Source organism: Helianthus annuus, chromosome 12, assembly GCF_002127325.2.
Source record: "Helianthus annuus cultivar XRQ/B chromosome 12, HanXRQr2.0-SUNRISE, whole genome shotgun sequence".
Taxonomy (NCBI): domain Eukaryota; kingdom Viridiplantae; phylum Streptophyta; class Magnoliopsida; order Asterales; family Asteraceae; genus Helianthus; species Helianthus annuus.
Window position 1 is genome coordinate 8,813,404 of NC_035444.2, and position 19,430 is coordinate 8,832,833.

At 38.5% G+C, this 19,430-nt stretch overlaps 1 long non-coding RNA gene across 1 annotated transcript; it reads right to left on the reverse strand.

Annotated features, from left to right (window-relative positions):
* Positions 1-1,824: 1,824 nt before the first annotated feature.
* LOC118484775 lies at positions 1,825-18,237 on the reverse strand. The gene is made up of 3 exons (XR_004874418.1): positions 18,160-18,237; positions 18,007-18,062; positions 1,825-1,873 (listed from the first exon to the last, which is right to left on the reverse strand). It is a non-coding gene; the product is annotated as an uncharacterized LOC118484775 (long non-coding RNA).
* Positions 18,238-19,430: the final 1,193 nt, after the last annotated feature.

A 19,430-nucleotide genomic window follows, 5' to 3' on the forward strand; every position in this document is an offset into this window, starting at 1 on the left:
ATAACAGCTCATCAGATCGATCATCCAATCAAAATCAAAAATTACAAAAAGTAAAAAATGATAATTCAAAAATTGTTGGTAATAAGTGGTGCAGGTTTGACCACAGTGCTCAAGCGTCAAATCAAGCTTATAGGAGAAGTCATGAGTACTACAAATCAAATCAGTGTTATGATTTGAGTGTTTGGATTGATGGTGGAGATTGGTACGATAACAAGGTGTGTTACAACTGTGGTTATCAAGGACACATTACTGTTAACTGCCAGAGTTGGAATTTTGAGACGAGAAGATGCTTTAACTGCAACATCAGAGGTCACATTGCCAGAGATTGCCCAAGGAGATCGAATGACAGATTCAGGGCTAATTCTCAAAAATTGGCAAAGATTCCAGTCAATGTCAAGTCCCATGAACAGAAGGTTCTAAAACCTAAAGTTCAAGAACAGACAATTCAAGAAAAGAAAGTTAAACTTTCACAGGGGCAGAAAGACAGACTGAGGAAGAAGAGGAAGAAGGCGAGAGAGTATCTCGAGAAGATCTTGTCCTCGGGTTCATCCGTTGGTAAGAATAAGAGTTCTGATGAATCGACTCCCTCGATGGCAAAGTCAAGCAAGACGAATTCATTAGATACAAATCTAAGGACAGAAGAGAGAAAGAAGAAGAAGAAAGTTACTGGCGATGAATCTGACATGTCGAAGTCAGACAAGCCATCTTCAGGCGATGAATTTGTTTCTTTGGAAACAAAGGAGCCACATGTAGGCAATGATTCTGGTTCATCAAAGCCAGAGGAGCCAGTTGTTGAGGTAAAAAAATGAGAATTCTGGTCTAACAATGGATGATGCACATTTTCCACCATTGTTGAACAAGAATTCGAAATCACCCAAGGACCGTCAGGCTTGGGTGAATCTGTTTAAATAGAAAACCTGACTTGCCGGAGTTCCCAGGTTGGTAAGCGTGGAACATGAATCGGCACATTTCTTGAGAAATTTCACTCTGGTGATTTTTCGTTTTACATGTGGTAAATCAGGGACATTAAGTTGTACTTGATTTTCTACAAATGGTATTTGAGACGTAAAACTGAAATTGTAAAATCTGTCATGTGTGTGTAGAAAACAATGTGATGAAGTGACCCCGAACCTACAAATGTTTGGTAAACAAACTAATTTTCCGGAAAAACCATTTTGATTAAAACAAACTTAAGTGTTTTGAAATCATAATGGGAAAATAGTTTGTTGTCATGGGGAGTTCTGATTGTTTACGCCAAGTGAATGGCGAATTGAAGCGATTTGATATCAGTTTGTCACTTTCCTTGTACAGTTTGTTTTCAAATTTTCCTAGAAAATCAAAATTGAAACATATTTTGATTTTAGGAGGAGAAAAATTTTAAAAAAATTAGAAAATTTGAAAATATCAAAAACATTGAAAAATAAAAAATGAGTTCTGTTGAGACAAGAGGAAATGATAGAAAATCAGTGGACTATCACAGCATGCTAAAGATATCTAAAGTCTAAAAGTGATAAATGGTCTCACTAAAGATGTGACGATAGGCTCAGCTAGACTAGTAGATTTGCAATTACGATACAAACATAAAGAAAAGCCTAGTTCTAGTGGGAAACATGATCAAAAGCGTAGTGTCACACCCCAACCGATGGCGGAATCATCGGGGCGCGGCACTAGGTGAATCAGATTGCTCAAGAGAATCCATAACGACTATATTGCGATAATATTCATTACATTTGTTATCCCATACTAACAAACAATACAATCACATAAGTTATCACAGATTTCTTGTCCTCTCGAACAATTCAAATCCGACAACCTAGATTTTAGGTGAGTTTCTAGACTTCCTAGCTTGATTTGATGTAGACTTCGACTAAACCTGCAACATACGTTAAAATATTGTCAGTACAAAAGTATTGGCGAGTATACAGGATTGATATGTAATAGTATAATAGATTAAAGTGCTGCAAATTTCCACATGCATAAACGTAATACATGACATATATACTCACAAAACTGATACTACCAGCTAAGTCCTCGATGCTCGATTCTTCGATGGCATAACTAGACCCCGTCGGGTGCAATAGTACTATACTAGTCGTGGTGGGACGTCACGAGTATAAGTCCTAGCATACATGCAACTAGCATCACGTATATCTATGCAAACAGTCATTCGCAAGTGATAATTTGACTAATTGATTCATTGGTTTGATGAGTTCGATTTATAAGGAACGTATGTTACACCCAAAATTCGTTAAAAAGGGTTCAAGTATACTCACAGTGCGTATTTGGTTGGATTGACGGGATGATGCCTGAGAATGCCCTGATTTCAGACTGATTACATGAGTATTGGATTACGCGTTAAATGGTATCGGAATACACGAAATTGGACGAAGTTAGATCGAAAGTTGGCCCATTCGGATAGGCTGTTCGATCGAATGGTCAGCTCGATCGAGTGGGCTGCCCGATCGGCCAGTCCGTCCGATCGGCTAGCCTGGCCGATCGGCTGGACCGCTCGGTCGGCTGGGCCGCTCGATCGACTGGGCCGCTCGATTGGCAAGCCTGTCCAGCTGTTTTTCGATGATTTTCGCGTGTTTTTTGGTGGTTTTGGTCGAGACGTTTTGCAGTAACGTGTTGAACAACTGAAATCCCATCAATTCCGACTTGTTCTAACGGCCGGGAATCACCCCGTTCCATTAGAATCGGCCGTTCTTGGCGGTTTTTCCGTGTTTAACCCGAAATTGGTCGTCTCATCATTAAGATTCAGATCTTTGACCAACACGACACTAAGAATGAGTAGAAGGTCGATATAAGCTCTGGTTCTACCGTTTTTAAGTATAGATCTGATGTGAAAACCTTGATTATTCTTGCGGAATTTCTTAGATCTGAGTTGTTCTTGGTGGAATGAGGCCAACACTTGAAGTTCATAGGAACTTCATGATGACATCACTCTAGAACATCTCAAATCCATAACTTCTTGATTGGAAAACATAGATTTAGACGAGATTTGTGTAAAATCGCATGGAAACCATTCGGATCTGAGTTGTTCTTCATGGGATGACATCACCTTTGAAGAACTCCATGGTGACATCACCCTAGAACACTCCAAATCCTTTGATTTCACGGTTAAAAGTTGAGATTTGAAAGGTAGAATGACGAAGGAATGCATATAGATTAAGGAAGTACAAGATTTGAGTTAAAAAACTTACGAGAATCGCGAGAAATCGGGAGATTAAGGGGCTGGAACGTCTTGGTCGAGTAGCAGCAGCAACAACAAGTGTTTGGGGTGAAAGGGGGTATTTATAGGCAAGGAAGGAGGGAAAAGGAGGAAAGGTGGGCCGGATCGGTTGGCCCGTTTGGTCGGCCGGCCCAACCGATCGGCTGGCCTGTCCGATCGGGCGGCCCAGCCGATCGCTGGTCCGTTCGATTGGGTGGCCCAGCCGGTTGGCTGTCCTGTCCGATCGGGCGGCCCAGCCGATCGGCTGGCCCGTTCGATCGGGCGGCCCAGCCGATCGGCTGGCCCGTCCGATGGACTGGCCCAGCCGTTTGGCTGGCCCGTCCGTACGGAAGCCTTTAGTCCTCGTTTTTGGTGCGTTTTCGACTGTTTGGGCCATATTTTCATATATTCATATTACCATTTAATTACTTATCATAAATACTCACAAAAGGGTCGTATATACGTATCTATATAACCAGTATTCGGTGCGATGATCGAGTTACGCGTGCCTTCGAGTGCGTTCTTCGATGTGATGTGCCACAATGATTATCGGGGCACTACTTGCTCGTGTTGCCGTCATCGTCACGATGGCTGGAGACATGGTACTCACCCGATAGTCTTTGTTAGCGTTGCTTGTTTACGTTTTGACACCTCATGGTTATCGAGGAGGGTAGATTAAGCCCTCACTCAACATCATCGTGAGTGTTATAATTTATGAAAATAGTTTTGTAATAGCGATTGAATATGCGTAATTATTCGATTATACTTCGATTTAGCGATATATCTGATATAGTTACATTATGATCCGAATCTCTGGTGCTAGGCGTAACGAGTATAGCGAGTAGTAACGACGCACAAAAGTGCGGGTTGTTACAGTCTCCCCTGCTTTAGGAAATTTTGTCCCGAAACTAATTCATTAGTAGGGTCGTAAGAGTTGATGCGAATGAGAGTAGCGATTAAAAGCGTCTAGATAAGCGAGCGATTTATTAAGATTCGACGAGAAGATGCGATTCGAATAACCAAAAGCGATGACACACACACAAAAGCGATTCCATAACATTTTAAACTTACCGATAATCGACTAATCTTCGAAGATATTTAGGAAAATCCCCTCATGGCGCGGCGCTACTGCATCGATGTCCACACCAGCGCTATGGGGAGGGTTTTTGTTATTTTGGTAACGGATTTTGAGTTATACATTTTAAAAGAATTTGGTGGCAAAATAAGTTTTAAGAAAATTTTCCTACAACGTGAGTTCGAGCTGAAACTCGATTGTCGAACCATCGTTTTCGGGAAGATTTCTTTTTGTCATTGCAAAAGTTTTAGGAAAAAAAAAACTGGACTTATGAAACTTCCATTGGGCACGGAGCTAAACTGATTCGATGTTTTCTCCATGTTGTAAGGAAATTTCACTTGTCCAATGGTTTTAACAAAATTTTATGAAAATTGGTTTTCTTTAACAGTACGGAAAAATAATTTACATCGAGCCCCACGTGGCACTTTCCCACGAAAGTTTGTTAATATGATTAAAACACTTATTTATAGGAAGTACCAGCGGCGTATCCACCATGTTTTGCCCATATTACCTCTATTTCGTGAGGCGGTGTCACGTGCGTCGACAAGACACATGTAGAATTTCGTTCCGTCGGTTCAAGCGATAGGATGCCAGACCGAGTCGTGAATGGGAGCGAGTCGGATGCAAACAAAGCATAAATAGCGAGTGCGAGTAGTTCGATCATACGAAACATTGATATGGCACACTGGGTTAGACGACGATTGATAAGCGATGCTGAATGACGCGATTTTTTTTTATTCGATTCCACATGAAACCCCACATGGCATGTTTCCACAAGAGTTGCTAATATGGCAAACACCACGTTTCCCACATTAGTTTTGTCTCGTGAAGCGATGTCATGTACCCAAATACTACACAACTGCGACGACTCCCAAGTGACGAACGATGATTTGTATAGCGATAAGCAATTCGACCCCAAATAAATGATATGTGACGATTGTTCGTTGCGAGTGATATGCGATTCGATTGAGTTGATTATACCACAAACAGTAACTAATGCTAGCCCACATGGCCTTTTTCCACGAAAGTCTGCTAATATGGCCAAAACACCATCATGTTTCGACCCTATTAGTTTTGTCTCGTGAAGCGAGGTCGTGCGTGCTAACGTAACACAGATAACACGAGTATCGATGAGTGGTAGCAACACACGATGAGAGTATCGAGTTGATGAAATAGGCGCGAAAGGCGTTAAAGCGAAAAGCGGCGAGTGATTTTCGATACTCGTCTAGCGATCCACAATAAGCGATCCACACCAGGCGGTAGAAGTTCACACAATAGTTCAATAACCAGCGTTAGAGATTGCGAGATAAACACATGATGCGATTGCGATTTCGAGCCACATATCGAGTGATTTTGTTTGCGAGATAGATCTAGCAAAACTGCGATTGAGTTACGATGTAGACTTACGACCAGTCTTGCGTTGCTCCAATTGCTCTTCGGGGTGAACTTACCTAAGTCCATCGATGTGGCAATTGTGTTGCGTACGCAGACTCACGAGAAGTCTCGCAGTGATGCGATTTAGTTTTTGTTACGCCTTGCGATCGATTTGCATTGTGTCGAAAATAATCATTATAATATAATAGGTCTAACAACGTCCAACTCCACATGGCACCTTCTTCACGAAGCTTCGGTAGTATGGTAAAGCACACCTTGCGTTACCCCTACTACTTATGTCCCGTGATTCGGTGTCATGCTTTGTTGACATGATCAAGACACGACCACCACGCTTGATCAGGCTTTTAACGTTATGGCACCATTAGAATTTCACTACGATCTCCGTGCACTGACCAAGGTAATCCCGTGTGCACCCGCGATTAGTTGTTCCTTGCACGTCTATCGTACCTCATTCTAAGAGTGTTGTAAGGGTAAAATACGTTATATAGTACATAGTGCTAGCGTTTAGATGGTGCTCGAGTATAAGAGAAATAGAATCCACATGCGACGATAGGTGAAATAAGCTCCACGCATAAAAAAACGATAGCGATAAGTCGTATTATTACAAACACATTAGAAGCAAAATAATATTGCTGTGGAGGACACATGCGGAGACTGCGGTTGTTGCTGACTTCCTTCAGAGTTGCGGTCCTGCGCGGCAGTGCTGTGTATAATGACCATACCAGTTGCAATTTGTCCAATAGCGACAATTTGCTTCTGGTGGGTGATGATACGTGCACGTGAAACACAGGGGATGAGGCCCATTGTAAGCACGTTTTGGTTGAACTGGAACTGATCGGAGAGGTTCGGGTTGCGGCAGCCCAGTTGTTGAGGAGTCTGGGCTCACGGTTTCTCGTTTGCGGCTAGGTTGGGCTTCCTAAGATGATGCAGTGTCGTTGTCGGATTCGCCTGATGATTTGACGGAGACATTGTCGGAGCAATCCTTAGAAGAACCTTCAGAGGAGCTGTCAGATGAACCATCGACCGATTCTCCAGAGGAATCGTCGGATGAGTTGATGATGATTGCTTGATGAGCTTGTTTGACAGGCTTCTTGGAGAAGAACCCGTCCAAGACTCATTTGCTGTTGATCTCTGCGGCTAAACAGTAGGCTTCTTCGATGGTAGCAGGTCTTGCAGCTTCGACGAAATCACCCACACTCTCAGGTAAGCCGCGGAGGTACTTCGCGATGGCTTTCCTTGGAGTGTCAACTTGACTTGGGCAGATTGCACTAAGCTGCTTGAACCTTGCTGTATAGCCAGCATTGTCACCTTCGGTTTGCTTGATTTCCCAAAATTCGTTTTCTAGCTTCTGGACTTCACGAGGAGGACAATATTCTTCCTTCATGAGTTCCTTCAGCTCGTCCCAAGAGAGGGCGTAAGCTGCGGAGATCCCACGTTTGTTGCATTCGGCGGTCCACCAGTCGAGTGCTCGTGATTGAAATACCCCGGTAGCACAAGTAGTACGGAAACTATCGGGACACCCATTTTGTCAAAGGGTGACTTCGATAGAATCGAACCACTGGAGTAGTTGGGGAACACCTCCTTCACCTGTGAATTCCATCGGGTCACAGGCTTTGAAGTGTTTGTAGAGAAAAGTAGATTGCGGCGCTTCCGTCGTAGAGTCCTTCGCGGCTCGAGCGTTGCTGAGAGAGTGCACTTGAGCGACAATTTGAGGAATGAGCTTGACCACTTCCTTGGTCACAAGCGAGGGAATCCTCTTATCGCCGCTTCGTTTGGCTCTTCTCCTAGCTATTCGTTTCGAGATAGAGTTGTTGGAAGGCATCTAGACAGAGAGAGAGATTTGGAATGAGATTCGATCATAATGATTTTGGGTTTACGATGCGATTGAGCGCGATCGAAACTTGTAATGTGCAATATATATATAGACTTCACATAGGAACCACATAGGAGACACAAAACTTCCTAGATTCTCACACAATGTTTTGATTGTACTTAGACATAGATAGTTGTAGTTCGTACTTACACACATATATTATGGTTTAGAATGCGCGAGGACGCGTTGAGAGAGACAATGCGAGAGAAAAGCGGGCAATTAGACATTAGTTTTGTTGCGAACATTCGGTCTTTGTTTTGGATTGCGATGGCTGTGCGAGTTGTACGTTTTGTAAGACAGGGAGCGAAAATTGATAATCGCAATTAAACACATAAAACGTAACTGAGTTCATCAAGTCGTAAAATCTGGCGAGTTGTAGGCTTAGTAAAATACTCGGAGTGCCTCGGGTGTTTAGGCGTCGACTACCCAAGGTAACCCAATCACACCCAACAAGTTCGTGCACGCGCGTTGTCTTTGGAGGTTTATGCTTCCACTGGGATGCAGCTCATGGCATTCGACCTCCTCGTTATCGCGTGGCTCGAGACATTGTGATGGTCGAGTCCCTGGTGAGAGCTTTTTGAAAAATATTTTAGGGAGTGGAACGGTTCATTAAGGTACGGGTTTCACCCCTGACTTAACAGTTTCGTTCCCAATTTGTGGTTACGCTCATCGAATGAATCCGAGAGCTCCACTAGAATTTCGAAAGGGAGGCTTTCATCGAGGTATGGATGTCACTCCTGACTCAACGAAAGATTCTCGTGCAAGAAAAATGCGCTGAGTGAGCAATCCTATCGAGAGTTACTGGTTTTCACACCTGGTCTCGACTGGATCGCTCGGTTGTGAGATGCGAGTATTTTCGAAAACATGTGTATTATGTCCGCCTTAAGAAAGGCTAAGTGGTATTCCAGCCTTAGGAAAGGCTTCTTCGTGTGAAGTTGTAGTATGCGGGGTTCACACAAAGTCATAGTTTTTGCAATTTCAATCAGAAGCATCAGGTAGGCGTTAAATGGTATCGGAATACACGAAATTGGACGAAGTTAGATCGAAAGTTGGACCATTCGGATAGGATGTTCGATTGAATGGTCAGCTCGATCGAGTGGGCTGCCCGATCGGCCAGTCCGTCCAATCGGCTAGCCTGGCCGATCGGCTGGACCGCTCGGTCGGCTGGGCCGCTCGATCGGCCAGCCTGTCCAGCTGTTTTTCAACGATTTTTGCGTGTTTTTCGGTGGTTTTGGTCGAGACGTTTTGCTGTAACGTGTTGAACAACTGAAATCCCATCAATTCCGACTTGTTCTAACGGCCGAGAATCACCCCGTTCCATCAGAATCGGCCGTTCTTGGAGGTTTTTCCGTGTTTAACCCGAAATTGGTCGTCTCATCGTTAAGATTCAGATCTTTGACCAACACGACACTAAGAATGAGTAGAAGGTCGGTATAAGCTCTGGTTCTACCATTTTTAAGTATAGATCTGATGTGAAAACCTTGATTATTCTTGCGGAATTTCTTAGATCTGAGTTGTTCTTGGTGGAATGAGGCCAACACTTGAAGTTCATAGGAACTTCATGATGACATCACTCTAGAACATCTCAAATCCATAACTTCTTGATTGGAAAACATAGATTTAGACGAGATTTGTGTAAAATCGCATGGAAACCATTCGGATTTGAGTTGCTTCATGGGATGACATCACCTTTGAAGAACTCCATGGTGACATCACCCTAGAACACTCCAAATCCGTTGATTTCACGGTTAAAAGTTGAGATTTGAAAGGTAGAATGATGAAGGAATGCATATAGATTAAGGAAGTACAAGATTTGAGTTAAAAAACTTACGAGAATCGCGAGAAATCGGGAGATTAAGGGGCTGGGACGTCTTGGTCGAGTAGCAGCAGCAACAACAAGTGTTTGGGGTGAAAGGGGGGTATTTATAGGCAAGGAAGGAGGGAAAAGGAGGAAAGGTGGGCCGGATCGGTTGGCCCGTTCGGTCGGCCGGCCCAACCGATCGGCTGGCCTGTCCGATCAGGCGGCCCAACCGATCGGCTGGTCCGTTCGATTGGGTGGCCCAGCTGGTTAGCTGTCCTGTCCGATCGGCTGGCCCGTTCGATCGGGCGGCCCAGCCGATCGGCTGGCCCGTCCGATCGACTGGCCCGTAGTCCTTCCCGTTCGCATGAAAACCGGCCTTTGGTATAGTTCCAGAAATGTAGCTCTCTAATAACGGTGAAGCCTCTAACGTATTAATATCGATAAAACACCCGGCTACACCAAAGAAGGCCGACCAAACCCAAAGGTCGTATGACGCAACAGCTTGTAATACCAAAGTTGGCCCTTTTTGATCACCCCGTGTTTGTTGATCTCGCCATGCGGTTGGACAATTATACCAACGCCATTGACGACAATCCAAGCTACCAATCATGCCGGGTATTCTATGCTTTTCTAGATGCACCTCATATATTTGCTGAAGGTCGTTCCAAATGGGATTTCTCAAATAACGTTTTCCATATAACTGGCATATACCTAAAATATAATTTAATATATAAAAGTTTTACTAGTAAGCTACTAAAAAAATAAATATATAAAAGTAAATAAATAAAAGTCAATAAAAATACCATAGCAAAAATGTTCCCAGCAATCTCGGGTTGTTTTCTCCGCCATCTTCAAGTACTCGTCGTTGATGTCGTACGTGTTTCCGTATGCTAATATGCGTAAGGCGGATGTGACCTTTTGAATTGAGGTGAAGCCTAAATATCCTCGCGCGTCCATTCTTTGCTTAAAGAAATCATACTTATTTTCCAAATCATTATTAATGTGCAAAAATAACCTTTGGCTCATCCGAAAACGCCGTCTAAAAACACTGGGTCCGTGAACCGGCGTCGCATCAAAATAGTCTTTCATCAAACGCTCGTTCGCGGCTTCACGATCTCGCAAGATATAGGTGTGCCGCAAGATGGGTCGTGGAGGGGGAGTAGGCCGAACGTGCTCAAATGCTTGTATCACAAAAGTACATGCACTCGTAACCGCTTCTTCCTCCTCCGCGTCTTCTTCGGGTGAAAAAAATCTTTGGTAAATATCGGTGAAGGAGTCTTCCGACAGGGAGCCCATTTTTTTTGAATAGGGTGGGAGTAGCTTCAACACTTTTTAAAAAATATATAGAGAAGGAGAGACTAGTTGAGTATGAATTGTAAAAACAAATGGAAGAGTTAGGAGTTATTTATAGAGTGAAATAAAAAAATTGAATTTTTTTTAAGATTATGACCGTTGTTAACGGTCAAATTTTCAAAAAACCAAAAAATAACGTCGCTATATATCTCGCGCCCCACCTCCAAACTACATTCATACCGCCCCTCGTGGCGGTGTTACGGGGCGCTTTCGGGCGCCATGTTTGGGCATACCGGCCCACTACACACCGTCTCAAAGAAGTAAAGAAAATGAAAAAAAAACATTGTAGCACTGATATGATGCTAGCTACAGTGTTTTTATGATGTTCTTTAATAATAACTAGAAAATTCACATCGCGTGTTGCGGCAGGAAATCCACGTACAAACCAAATAGGTAAAGACCAGTATAAAGCTATAAAATGTAAATTTGTAAAACAACCAAACACTAAATAAATATAAGAAATAGAAGAAAACCATACGAATGTATATAAAAAACCCTTGTGTCAACATGTAGTTAAAAACAAATATGATGGTATATTTGCAAATAATGAAAAGTTAAGTCCTAATTTAAACTTGAGTAAAACCACGACATATACAGATTTATTACAATTAATAAATAAATTTAATAAAAAAAGATAAAACTATAATTACTCTAAAAATCATAAAAAATATCTACATGAAAAATATAACATACAATTTGTTTAAAACATTTAATACATTGATTTAAAAGTATTTGAGTATAAATTTGAATTATTTTTATTTTCTATTTGGTTTATAAAAGTAAGTAAGATAAAACACACCTAGGTTTCATGTGGCTAAAGTTCAAGAACAAAAAATTTTGATGACCAAAATATAAAAGAAAAAACTTTATTGTAGCTAACATGATGTATTTAATATATATTATATATAATATAGTATTATATCTTAAATTTTAGTTTTGAATTTAAAAAGAATAAAAACTAAATAAGGGACTCTTGCCAAGATCAAAACCTAAAAGAGTTATGATAAAAAAAATGAAAATATAAAAGCTTTGTGGTAAAAAATATATATTATAATATAATATAGTATTATATGTTAAGTTTTAGTTTTAAATTTGAAAAAGAATAAAAACTAAATAAGGGACTCTTGTCAATATCAAAACCTAAAACAGCTATGGTAAAAAAAGAAAATATAAAAACTTTGTGGTGAAAAATAGAAAAATTATAACTACCTTAGAGCTAAGGTACTAAAAAAGTTGTTGTAAAAAAGAAAATATACACACTTTGTGGTAAAAAAATAGAAAAAACAAAACTCTCTTGTAGCTAAGGAGATGTAGTTTAATATATATAATAATAATAATTTCCCCACTATTAATTTGCAAAATTCTTTTGTGAGTTGTTTACACTGTTTAATTATGTGCAAGTGTTTATTGCTCTTTATACAAGTGACTAAGCATGGGTAATGTATCTTACATAAAGTCAATGATGTGAAAAGGAATTTATAAAGCAATGCTGCCTTGAAATTGTATACCCCAAATTTTCAAACTTCACCCGTAAATTTCAAATAATATATTCTTTCATAGTAATTTCTTTTAAGACTAAATTACTATCACTAATAATCATATTATTAGTTTTATTCTTATTATTATATATTATATTCTTTCTTCATCATATTTATACTATTCTAATGTATGGGGCAATTTAATGTTCGAGATTTTTACACACAACTTATGTTCGGATGTCATAAAAAGTGGATATTAATTCATTACTCTTCAAAGTCATGCAAAGATGTCAATGTTGTCTGATTAGAGAGATGACGAATCTCAAGTTGGCGAATTGAATTGACTGACACGAACTTATACCATCGCAACGCGCGAGCTCTACTATTCAATTTTTGTTTGTTTTTATCGGTCATCACTTCCTTATATCCTTAGCTAATTGGTCCATGTTGTCTCCCACTTCTATCTCTTATTTTTAAAAAAATTTCTTTTTTGTTTCTACTTTTTTGGTGAAGTAAGAACTGACTCCAAAAAAGAAAAAAAAATTACTATTTTTATAAGCCGGTTATGAATTTATGATTACACTTTTAAATGTGTTTTATATATCAAACAAAATGAAAAAATAGCGGCTAAATAAGGTTAAACATTTTATATCTTTCTTTTTTTCTGGTTTAAAAGCTCAATCATAACGCGCGTGCCCTAAGTCGAGTTAGTTATTGTTTTCAATATTTTACGTTTCAGTCTATTTTTTGTGATTTAACGTGTCGCAACGCGTGTGCATGGATTAACGTTCTTATGTTACTTTTTGTTTGGTATAACGGTCCCGCTGCATCGTGCGGGTCCCAAAAACTAGTAATTAATAATTAGTCAATTTGGACGACGACTTTATTTATATATACTACAAACTATATGGAGGGGAATAGTGTGAGACTGTTGCCTTGACACTTCATTTTTGGTCCAACAAAATTACGATTTTACCGGGGCTAAATTTACAGCTTTGCCATGGGTTTTATTTTTTTCTCACAGCCAAATTACCATTTTGCCCTCAGTTCAAATTTAAGGTTTTGCATCGTTTTTGTTTTCTTTTTCCGATTAAATTACGATTTCGCCCCCAGTATAAAAATTACAGTCATGCGATGATTTTAGATTTGTTCTTGACAAAACTATAGTAGTGTTTTGTTTTAATTTGTTGACTCGGTTATAACATCCGCCAAAAACGGATCTTAGAAAATTGACCCGTTTTGAAATCGGATCCAAACTGTATTAAATATAAATGCGAAATTTTAATATTGTTGTGACTTAATTTAACATAACTATAATCGGGTTTAAGATATTAACCTAGTTGATAGAATATATTTGTTGCATTTTCCTAAAATTAGTAACCAAAAAAATAGTAATATATATACAAAAATTATGTTATGGTTATCTAATAATAATATATTTAATGTATTGTTATGTAGGGTTAGGATATAATAGGAAGTTTTTTTAGCTAGGAAGCCTAGAAAGTAATCTTGATCATCAATTAATTTAATAAAGGGTAAGATTAAATGAGTTAAATTGAAGAGAAAAAAAAGAGGCGTGTGAGTTTGTGTAAGGACATTATAGTCAATCCAAGACAATAGTTTCCATTTCCTCCAATTCCCCACATTTTTTAAATGTTATTAATTTTTTCATACGACATTATTTTTTTATAAAAATTGCACAAAAAAGCGAACGTTTTTTATCTTTAAAACAAGTATACTATTGCTATATTTTCGAAAAAAATTCGAAAACCCAGTTACGTAAAACGCAATGGAAAAAAAACTCAGTTGCGTAAAACGCAATGGAAAAAACGTAAAGAATGACTTTTTTTTGTAAAACGCAATGCACCAAAAAACACAAAGAAATGTCTTATTTTCTAAAACGCAATGACCAGAAAACACAAAGAAATATCTTATTTCTAAAACGCCATAGCCTAAAACACAAAAGAAAGTGTACCTTCTAAAATGCAATAGACTGAAAACACATTAAAATGTGTTTTACCTAAAACGCAATGCACCAAAAACACAAATAAATGTCTTATTTCTAAAACGCAATGGCCAGAAAACACAAAAGAAAGTATACTTTCTAAAACGCAGCGGACTGAAAACACATAAAAATGTGTTTTACCTAAAACGCAATGCACCAAAAATACAAAGAAATGTGTTATTTCTAAAACGTAATGGCCAGAAAACACTTAAAAATGTCTTTTTTCTAAAACGCAATAGACTGAAAACACATAAAAATGTGTGTTACCTAAAACGCAATGGACTAAAAACACTTTAAAAATGTGTTTTTCTAAAACGCAATGGGCAGAAAACACATAAAAATGCCTTATTTGTAAAATGCAATGGCCTAAAAATAGAAAAGAAAATGTTTTCTCTAAAACGCAATGGACTGAAAACACATAAAAATGTGTTTTACCTAAAACGCAATGACTAAAAACACTTCAAAAATGTGTTTTTCTAAAACGCAATGGCCAGAAAACACATAAAAATATCATATTTATAAAATGCAATGGCCTAAAAACACAAAAGAAAGTGTTCTCTCTGAACCAGCTCGACCCCAGCCAGGGGCTCTGCCCCTTGGACCCCGCTAGGGGCTGCCGCCCCTTGGACCCTGCTCCTAGGGGCGCTGCCCCCTGACCCACGCAAAGATCGTAAAACCTAATAACTCAATTCAAAAACCCAGATCGTAAAAATGAAATTAAAAAATTTCTTACATAGATCGAAGCCGATTTCTTCACCAATTGACGAAATTTGATTGTTAGAAACACTTATCAGCGGTCGAATCGAGTTATTATTCGCTTCAAAATCACAGGGAAAAAATGAGATATTGTATGAAATTAAACTGTGTTTCTTCAGAAAAGTTGAAGAACACGTTGATTGAGTGTTTGAATCATTGATTGGTGATGAAAATTAGGGCTGACAATTGGGTACTTGTTAAGACACGATTAGACCTGTTTGACTGAAAAATACACCCTTTGACTTTTTTAAATTTTGAAATAATTAAAATTACAATGTTAGGATCTATCATTTATTCTCTTTATACTTAAAACATAAAACTGGTTTATAAACATGAGGTAGAAAGTAATTAAACGAGTCATAATCATGTTTGAAACTTATGTTGTGCGCGCCGTCAGAAACCTGTTAAGACACGATTTGTCAGCCTTAACGAAAATTGCACTATAATGTGATGGTTATTGAGATAGAAAGTGAAGAAAGGTTAAGATGGTGGGTTTTGAAGTTACAGAGAGAAGATTTGGTAAAATTGACTAAAATATGATTCCTCTTTATTTTAAATTTTGCCACATATAATAATCCTATTGTTTTCTATCCTTACTAGGCAAAATAAACTTTATATTTAATCGTTATCTTTGTGATGTAACAATTTATATATTGATATACACATCTACCAAAATTGTGTTGAGATTTTCCAAGTTTACATGGTATCAAGCATAACCTAATCCTACAAATCGACTTCGTCGATGCTTTCTTTCCCATCAGTAAGTTTATAACCATTTATAAAGGTTTAGACAATATTAAGGGTAAATTACACTTTTCGTCCTTTATGTTTGTATCGGATTACAATGGATAACCTTTAACTTCAATAATTACAGTCACAATCCTTTATTTGTAAAACTTGTTACACCTTAGGTCCTTTGACCCTAACCTGGTTAATTTTTTTAGTTAAATATGACATGTGTCTTGCACCTGAGGGTAGACTAGTAATTTTACTAATATATTTTAATTTAACAAATAAAAAAAACATATCTCTTTGTTAAGATCTATCTCTCCCCTTTCTATCTCTTCCCAACCAGTATCCATCCCCACCATCGCTGTGAGAGCTACCGCCACCACCGTTTCCGGCAAGGTTCACCACCACAACCACTACCGTGCACCACCACCGTCACCAAACCCCATCTCCCTTTCTTCTTCATCTTAGGAAAAAGATTAACTGGATAGCAATTGAACTAGATGTCATCAGAGTTGTGGATTTTACAAAATTGAGCCATGGGATCTTCAAGGTATACTAACTACACAATAAATTTTGTTAACCACTTAATTAATATATTAATTAAAACCCATATCACAAACGGTTTTTAGTGAACGATGATGCTAATTTGTGAACTTAAACAGAGCTTTGCAGGCTAGGCACCAAAGAGCAAAATGATTGGTATTTCTTTAGTCACAAAGATAAGAAGTATCCAACGGGTTCTCGCACAAATAGAGCTACTATACCAGTGTACCTGGATTTTGGAAGGTTGGAAGGCAACTCACTCTAAGTAGAATATGGTTGGGATGAGAAAGACTTTGGTCTTTTATAAAGTTCCACCACCAAAACGAACCCATCTCCCTTTCTTCTTCACTTTCCCACCAGATCCGCCATTAGAACTTGTGCCGGAGCTAGGACTAGCGGCGGAGCTAGATCGGAGACCTAACGCCTTCTTCATCTTCGAGCAGCGGCGGAAGTTATGGATTTCTGCGACGACTGTGAAGATCTTTGCGACGACGAGTCTGTGTTGTTGTTCGGAATGTAAGTGAGAGGTTTTCCGGTGGAGGTACGGCGACGGCGTTGAAGATCTTGTAGGTGGTGAGGTCGCCGATCTAGCTCCGCCGCTAGATGGGGTTCGGTGGCAGTGGTGCACAGTAGTGGTTGTGGTGGTGAACCTTGCCGGAAATGGTGGTGGGGATAGCTCTCATAGTGATGGTGGGGATGGGGAATGGCTGGGGAGAGATTGAGAGGGGAGAGAGATCTGAAACAAAAACATAGAGGTGTTTTGTTTATCTTTTTAATTTAAATATATTGTTAAAATTACTAATATACCCTCGTGTGTGAGGTACATGTCATATTTAACCAGAAAATTTAACCAGGTTAGGGTTAAAGGACCTAAGATGTAACGAGTTTTACAAATAAAGGATTGTGACTGTAATTATTGAAGTTAAAGGTCATCCATTGCAATCCGATATAAACATAAAGGACGAAAAGTGTAATTTACCCCAATATTAAAGCTCAAATAGTTCCCCATCTTTGATCAACATACTTCTCTAGTGACCTAGCTAAATATATGTTTTTATCACATCTACCAATGTTGCTCTACACGAGGCTCGATACATGGTATTTTAATCCTGCTAATTCAGATTCAATTTTTCATATATTTATTTAGCTCCTGTTATATTTTGCTTTTTGGTGCTAAAGTTGTGTCCCACACAATCCAACATATTTTTCTGATTTGTGATGTTAATTTTTTTTTTTTTACCGTTAATGATTTAGTACGGCCTGTATTGATTTGGTATGGTATTTTTTTTAGTATGAACCCATTGATTTAAACTAAGTGCACTTTACATCAATATCGCAGGTAAGCGAGCAACAAGTTGCGCCGCTACCTCTTTCTAAATAGCAAACCCTAGCCTATTAAAGACAAACCCCTGCCCCCGGTTGATGAGCAACTATTGTGAACAACCTTTTGGACCCTAGTCAACAAACGGATAGCTTCTAGAGCTAGGGAGCCAAAGGTGTCGAAGGCGAAGGGGACAATGATGTTATTACCTCATAGGAATATTTTTTCTAATTCCTTTTTAAGTGCTTCAATAACATCCAAGGAGGTTTTAAGGAGGGGGAAAGATAGTTTAGCAACACCCTTATTAAGTGAAAGTTTTGATTGAAAGTTTTCAATTATCATCTTCCAATTTCTTGAGAGGTTCATGTTGGTCCTTAATGATAGGCCCATGTATGTGAATGGCAACGAAGTAACCTTGCCATTTGGGCCCATGTATGTGAATGTGAATGTGATCAAAACTTACCATAATGATTCATACTATGCGTCAAGGCATGAAACCGTGTGACTTAATGAGCCAATCTACACACACATATGTTCAAAATTTAATAGAAATAGACACGCACATTCTATAATATTGAGTAAATGCACGGTAATTAAGTCTCGATCATTGAATTACCTTGAAAAATCTACAATTTATATGATGAATCAACAATGTTGAAGCTTGATGATGCAGCCGAGACTTCAATTATCCGGGTTCCAATGGGGAACTATCTCGCCTCGCTTAATTAGTTTTAGGGTTATATATGGTATGCCACATAATATTCCATGAAGTCATATGTATATCAGATTCATCCATAACTTAGTGGTCTAATGGTATGGTGTTTGCCCCCAAAAAATTGGTGTGGCTTTTGATTACAAGCTAAAGCTACTGGACAAGTTTGTGCCCCCTCTTAATATTTAGTTATTAATTATTTCTATAATTAAAAAAAAAACTTAGCAAACTTTATTATAAATAAATGTCAAAAGATGATGATGACGCGGATAATGAAATGAATATGTTGCTCAAAGTGTTAAATACGTGACACATTCTTTATCGATTGACAAACCACACATTGAAGTGAGATATGTTGCTCAAAGTGTTAGATACATGACACTCCTAATCCAGTTATTTTCTAATTTGTACACTCGCACCACTTTAATAAGGATAAACATGTTATGCTTTTAGGCCAAAAGACCATCGACATATATGTTATTAACTAAGCATGTTTTCATAATTTGATTGTAATATTTTTTAATCTATGTTTAGTCATAATGGTTTTGCTAAAAGTTACAATATAACTTCTATAAATTGTATTATGAGTTTTTTTTCCTTTTAAGTTCTACAATGTTATACCATCAATATGATTCAACAACATCCCAATAGAACTTTTAGTTAAAAGAAGTATTTAACAAAATCTCAGATAGTTGTATACAATAAATGTTCATGAATATCACAAACAATACAAACTAAATGTACTTCAGATTTTGAAAACAGTCTATACCTTGGCTTTGATAGGCTTAGGTGCAGAACCGGACCAATTTATATCATATGGGCTTAGAACCAGGCCCTACTGAACCAAGCTATTTGAGATTGGTTCTAAACTAGGCCCAAAATTACTATGGGAAGTCGTATTTATGCAATTATGCATCGTACTAAACAAAATTTTTATACTAAAATTGAATGTTATATAAGTCAAGTAACAGGTCCAAACAAGTCGAGTTGCTGGTGATCAATCAGAGATCATCACTCTAAATTATCAAGGCGGACCGAGCTTATACAAGCCTGATCCTGGATTTAAGCTCATAAAATAAATGAATTCACTCTTGAGTTTCAAATACAAAGCTTGAAAACAATGTGACTTTGTTTATTCTTTGTTTAATTGAATAATGAATTTTACCTACGGTTTT